This window comes from Myotis brandtii, unplaced genomic scaffold (assembly GCF_000412655.1).
Source record: "Myotis brandtii unplaced genomic scaffold, ASM41265v1 scaffold393, whole genome shotgun sequence".
NCBI lineage: Eukaryota > Metazoa > Chordata > Mammalia > Chiroptera > Vespertilionidae > Myotis > Myotis brandtii.
The window spans coordinates 2,874,702-2,881,418 of record NW_005365070.1 but is presented as its reverse complement, the minus strand read 5'-3'; positions in this window follow the sequence as shown (position 1 = coordinate 2,881,418).

Here is a 6,717-nt window from a genome sequence, read left to right as displayed (position 1 = left end):
GTGGGCAGCAAGCCCTGGGCAGTCCTGACTGGTAGTCTCACTGCCTTGGGCAGGCCGTGGGCCATAGTGGCCTACTGTTTGGGGAGATGAAACAGCTCAGTCATGGGCCCCCCTGGGCTGTCTGGCCAGAGAGTGAGGGACCTGTTGTGCTGGCCTCTATGGGTAGACACTCTCTTGGCATCCTGTTCCTGACTGGGTGGGTGGGAAGGCCAGCTAAGGGGGCAGAATGGGCCTCCATGGTGGGCTGGGGAGAGGACTCGGGGAACAGGGAGCTGAGTGGGGTTCAGTACGCAGACTCGCAGGCAGACTCAGGCCCAGGACAAATGTGGATGCCAAGCAGGAGGCCTAGAGGCACCGGAACCACTAGAGGGGAGGAAACAGACTGCTCCTGGGCCCGGATGCTGGGATGTTGAGTGAACCCTGAGCTCAGGGTTGTGGAAATGGGGGAGCAGAGCAGGAGGCAGGAGGAGGGGTTGGGCAGTGGAAGAGGCCAGGTTGAGACCAGAGGATGAGTCTGAGGGAGGGACAGCAGATGGCAGCCAGCTCTCCTGGGGCTGGGGGCTGCTCATAGAAGGATGGATGGGTGCAGATGCTGGGGTGAGGTCTGAGGAGACGGACCTTGATCCTGCTCTAAGGGTGGGCCGAGCCAGGAGACAGCCAGGGAGAGCAGCACATAGGCATCGTTGGGGGGGTGCAGGCCCCGGAGGCTGAGGTCCTAAGGCTGTGTGCCAAACACCCAGATGCCAGGAAAAGCCTGGTGCATCTTGGCCAACCAAAAATAAGGGCCTCTTTGAGGTGTAGGGCCTGTGGAGACAGGGCTGGGCCAGTAGCACCCTCTTCTGCTCAGAAAAACATCAACCTCTGGGTTGGTGAAGCCTGTACTTGAGCAGGACTCTGGGCTGTGGAGGCCAAGCCCAGTGTTTCCTGAGGGTCTGATTGCCCTGCTGGAGGGACTCAATCGCTGCTCTACATCCAGGTAATAGCTAAAATGTCCCATGGAGTGACTGTGGTCCCCTCAGGGCTCTCTTTCCACTGCCTTGGTCCTACTTGCCCATTCTGATCTTCTTCCTGGGAGGAGCTGGGGGAAGCCTGCTGGGACTGCTGGAATGTGGGACGGTATAGGGTTGGGTCCAGAGGGAGCGGGCATTTATGTAGGAGTAGCACTGATGTGTCCAGAAGCCCAGGACATCCCATGTCCAAGGAGAAGGCTCCAGGGTCAGAGCTCAGAGTCAAGCCCAAGGGTAGTATGAACAAGCCTGCTTGGGGGGGGGGGGGGGGGGTGGGGGGGAGATGGGACACAAAAGCTCTCTTGTTCTTTTCCTAAAGCGTGCTGTCACTCCTATTTTTCACTAGGCAGGCACTGGGAGAGTGGCAGACCAGTCCTAGATGACCCAACCGTTCACTAGACATCCCTGCTCTCTGTCTGATCCAGCCTAGTGGGGAAAGAACTGAGACCTAGGCTTGTTCTGGAACTAATGGGATGAGGGTGTGGCTACCTTTTTGAGCTTCCAATATCACAGGGGTGGGGCAAGGGTTGTAAGGACAGGGGAGAAGGTCATCTGTGGAAGAGGCCCATCGGTGAATCAAAAATATTAGTAGGCCCGGCCTGCATGGCTCAGTGGTTGAGCATCAACCTATGAACCAGGAGGTCACGGTTCAATTCCGGGACAGGGCACATGCCCGGGTTGGGGGCTGGATCCCCAGTGTGGGGCATTCACATGCCTGGGTTGGGGGCTGGATCCCCAGTGTGGGGCGTTCAGGAGGCAGGCGATCAATGGTTCTCTTTCATTATTGATGTTTCTACCTCTCCGTCTCCCTTGCTCTCTGAAATCAATTATATATATGAAGCAAAAAGGCCTGACCCTCCGCAGAAAATTGCCATCAGGAGAGTTTTGTGTCTATTCCCACTGGCCCCATGAAAGGTGTGTGCCTGGCGGTGGTGCTAAGAAAAATCCAGATGCAGAGATGAACACTTGCCCCTGTCTCCAACTGAATATCAGATCAAAGGTGAAGAATAATGCTCTGCTTTCTGCACATCCTGTTAATCTCTGCTACAGCAGTACCCTCAAAGGACAGAAACACGGCTGGAATCCTCTATTTCATGCTGCTGATCTTCTCTCTGAGCTGGAGAGGACTGCTGTCCACTCTGCTCTCTGCTTGACGATATGGAGCAGTGCCTTATACTCTTCTCTGGAGTCGATGTTCGAAACCTCCCCTCTACTCTGTTCTTGAATATTCACTTGGCTGCCCTGCTGCCATTACAGTTTTGGGGCCACATGTTTTGTCATGAATACTCCTCCCCTGTCTTGTTGTCTTTGGTCCCCCTTTTTGCTTTCAGTCACTCTTGTGTCCAGGGGGCCTCCTTAGCTCTGCTCTTACAGGAGCTGTGTGGGTCCTGCTGGGGCCTCTGAAGGGATCATCACACCAGAGAGAGAAAATCTGCTCTCTCCTGTGTATGGTGCTGCAGTGGGATGGGGGGCCTGGAGGAGTCATTGTGTATCCTTGCATCAGTGACCCTGCCCCCTCCGCACTGAGCAGAGGCCCACTTGCTCCACTGTCACAGCTACCTCTGGGAGACATAACTTCTGTCCCCTGAGCTTATGTATGCTCCTCTAAAAGGCTGGCCCTAGCTCTTCCAGTTTATGATTTGTTTGCTCAGCTGGGCTTCCCAACGGGGTTAAGTTAGACACTGTTTTCTGCTTTTCCGTCCTCTGGTTGCTGGGATGGCCTCATCTTTCCTTTTGCTAATGCCTAAAACTAAATAGATGGGTTAATGAACATAGACCTGCTGTGGGCACAATGCTTTTCTCCCCTCCCTCCGCCCCCTACTCTTTGGGGAACTCCCTCCAGTCCAGGACACTTGCTTCTCCACACAGACACAGGGCGCTTATGCTGTTGACATTGGCCTGCTTTCCCAGTAGGGGACTGTGTGGGCGAGCTGGGGACACAAAGTGCCTTCTCCTCCTCCTGCTGCAGTGTTGGCCTGGTGAAGTGACCTCGGATGGGTCTGTGTTAGCCAATGTTTCTGATATTGGGTTGGACACAGGCTGCTTTCCAAGGGGATATAACTGAGTATGAGCAGACACTGAGAGGCTGTATCCACCCTTCCCTGCATACATCATAAAAGAAGTTTGTCATTTCTTGGGAATTTCTCCATATAGGATCACGTCATCTGTGAATAAAGACAGTTTTAGTTCTTTCTTTCCAATCAGCGTGGTTTTATTTTGGTGGGATGGGAGGGTTTGTCCCACTGGCTTGACCCTCCAGTACAATTTTGAAATGAGTAGGCAAAAGTAGACATCTTTTATTATTGCCAGTATTAAGGAAAACATTCATTCTTTCACCAGTAAGTATTATGTGCACTGTGAGTTTATGGAGACACTATTGGGTTGAGGAAATTCCCTTCTATTCCAAATGTGTTGCAAATTTTTATCACGGATGGATGTTGGATTTGGTCAGGGTTTTGATAGATACAGAAATAAAATTTTTATTCTAAACAGGATGTTCTCCAATAAGAAGGACCAGGATACTTGGAGAAATGGCTGAGTAAGTAGCATTTTCAATTTCCAATGAAACAAATCAAAGAATCATGCATTAAGCATGTCCATGAGGGGCTGTTTATACTGATAAAATATATCTATTAGGAAGATATATAGTCAAAATGTTATGCATTCCCCCAACCTCGATGAATATGGAGGACAAGGAGAGAGGGAATGGAGACAGACCAGTCAGATTGGTGGGGGACAGGTTAAATAAGCTAGGGAACTAATATTAGCAGCTTGTCGGGTGATTTCGAGAATCTTAAAGCTTGTATAGGTGCCCTAACTGGTTCAGTCACTCTATTGTCCAGATGGTCTCAACACCTCACTCTCTCAAGGCTCTGTCTTTGAAACAGCTCTGCCTATGGGGATGGTGGGCAGAATGTACAATCCAAGGACAAGGGTGAGGGTAAAGGGCCTAATTGTCCAGGTCCAGCTCAAGGGTCAACTGGTGGTCACATCCTCTCAATGACCTCCTCCAGGAGATGGCTGTGGAATTATAATAAAACTAGAGGCCAGGTCATGCGCCCGTGGGGTCCCTTGGCCTGGCCTGTGGGGATCAATGGACCTCCACACTGCCGCAGCCCAGCCTTACCCACTCATCGGGCTCCAGCCCGCTGTCTGCATCGATCCTGCACAGCACGAAGTAGTGCATGAATTGGCAGGCGACCTGGGAGGAGCCCTAGCCCGGGCTGGGTGCCCCACTGCTCCTGTTCATCTCAGACCTGCTGGGCCTGTTACCGCAGCTCACAGCTCGGGTGCTCAGGGGGAGTGTCCCCAGGAGAGGCTCACCAGCAGTCAGCCCCAGCGTCAGGCTCCCGTCTGTCAGCTGAGCAGCACTACTGCTGTGGGAGCCAACTGACCGCCAGGAGGCAGCTCCTGAGTTGAGCGTCTGCCCCCTGGTGGTCAGTGTGCATCATAGTTACCGGCTGGATGCCTGGTCATCCAGTCACTTAGGCTTTTATATATAGAGACTAGAAGCTCAGTGCATGAAATTCATGCACTTGGGGGGTGGGGTCCCTCAGCCTGGACTGTGCCCTCTCATAGTCCGGGAGCCCTCGGGGGATGTCCAACTGACAGCCTAGGCCTGCTCCCCGGGGACATCCTTAGTGCTCCTGCGGAGGTGGGAGAGGCTCCCGCCACCGCCACTGTGCTCGCCAGCTGTGAGCCTGCCTAAGCTGGGCCTGCATCCACCCCAAGCCCCAGTCTCTCCTGTTCATCCAAAGTGGCAAAGATGGAGGCAGAGAAGGCCCTTGGGGCTGCTGCCCTCCCCTGCATTTCCTTCAGCAGATTCTTTTCTGTATTTCCAGCACAGTGTGCTGCCCTCATTAGAGGGTGCATTTGGTTTTGTTTCAAACACACGTGTATTTGATGCCAGGTAGACAGTCATATATCTGTCCTAGAAGGGATTTTTCTCTTTGTAATAGTTTTCTCTTACTGTCTTAACCAATTATCACAAATTTACAACATAAATTTATCATCTCACAGTTTTGTAGGCCAGAAATTTGGTACAGGTCTTCCCAGACCAGAATCATGGTACTGGAAGGCTACATTCCTTTCTGGAGAGTCTAGCAGAGGTCCTCAAACTTTTTAAACAGGGGGCCAGTTCACTGTTCAGACCGTTCAGACCGTTGGAGGGCCAGACTGTAGTTTAAAAAAAAAACTATGAACAAATTCCTATGCACACTTCACATATCTTATTTTGAGTAAAAAAACAAAACGGGAACAAATACAATATTTTTATTTGCATGTGGCCCTGGTCTATGGGATAATCCTTTTCCTGTTCATTTGGCTGTTGGCAGAATTCAGTTCTTTGTGGTTGCAGGACTCAAGTCCCATTGTCTTGCTGTCTGGGCGCCATTCCCAGCTCTTAGAAGCCAACATATTTCTTGGCTCCTGGTCCCTTCCTCCATCTTCAAAGTCAACAGTGGTGGTTTAAGTCTTTCTCACATGGCATTTCTCTAACCCACTCTTTTCTTTCTTCCACTTTTATCAGTTTATGTGATGAGATAATCCAGGACAATCTCTCTATTTTATGGTCAACTGATTAGAAACCATATAGTGTCATCCCCGCCTTTAATTCCTTGTAGCAAAGTATTCTCAAATTCTTCGGATTAAGACACAGGCAGCTTTGATGGACGATTATTCCCTCTCCCACACTCTCCTTTCTTGTTAGTATGTATGGCATGTCACATGATTGATTTTTAATTGATAAAATAATTTTGCTTTCCTGGAGTAAACTTCATTTAGTTGCAGTGTGTTATCTTTTCAGTACTGCTGCTAGATTAGGCAAATGAATAAATAATTTGTGCCTTACTGATTCAATGGAATGCTAGAATCTTTTAAAATGACTACTAGTACTCTCTGAAATATAGATGAGTGCCACATATAATACATTCACGAAAAGAGGTGAGTAACAAAATAGTATATACTTTAATGATTTCATCTTATTTCAATGTCAATAATAGGAAAAACTAAGTATTTGTAGAATTCAGAATAGTGGTTATCTAAGGGGAGGAAGAATTATAGTCTACAGAGTCACATAAAGATGGTAAAAATATTTTCCACTAGGTTTCTACTATTCTGTATCTCCATGAGTAATGTATTAGTTATTCATTTGCTCTTCAAACTTAGGGGCCTTTAGTATTATTAGGTTTTGTTCTGTTCTGTTTTTAATTTGATTTTCTTTGTTTTGTTTTTATTTTAGCCTTTTGAATGCTTTTAGTTTTCAATTTCCTAATTATTAATGATGTTGAGCATTTTTTATTTCCTTATCTGCCACACATATATCTTCTTTTGGGAAGTGTGTGTCCAAATATTTGCACAGTTTTAATTGATCTGTTTACTTTCAATTGCTGAGTTTTGAGATACATACTTAGTATTTTTAGATACAGATACAGATATAGATATAAATATAGATACAGATACAGATATAGATATAGATACAGATATATAGATATATCCTATATTTAAGTCTTAGATATTCGATTTACAAATATTTCCTCCCAGCCTGTCCCATTTATTTTCAGTCTTTAAACAGTGTTTTTTGAAGAGCACAAGCTGTGTAATTTGTTGAAGTCCAACTTAATTAATTTAATTAATTTTCCTTTTATGAATTATGCTTTTGTTCTCATAGGTTAAAATTTTTGCCCAATGAAAGATTGAACAGGTGGTTCGT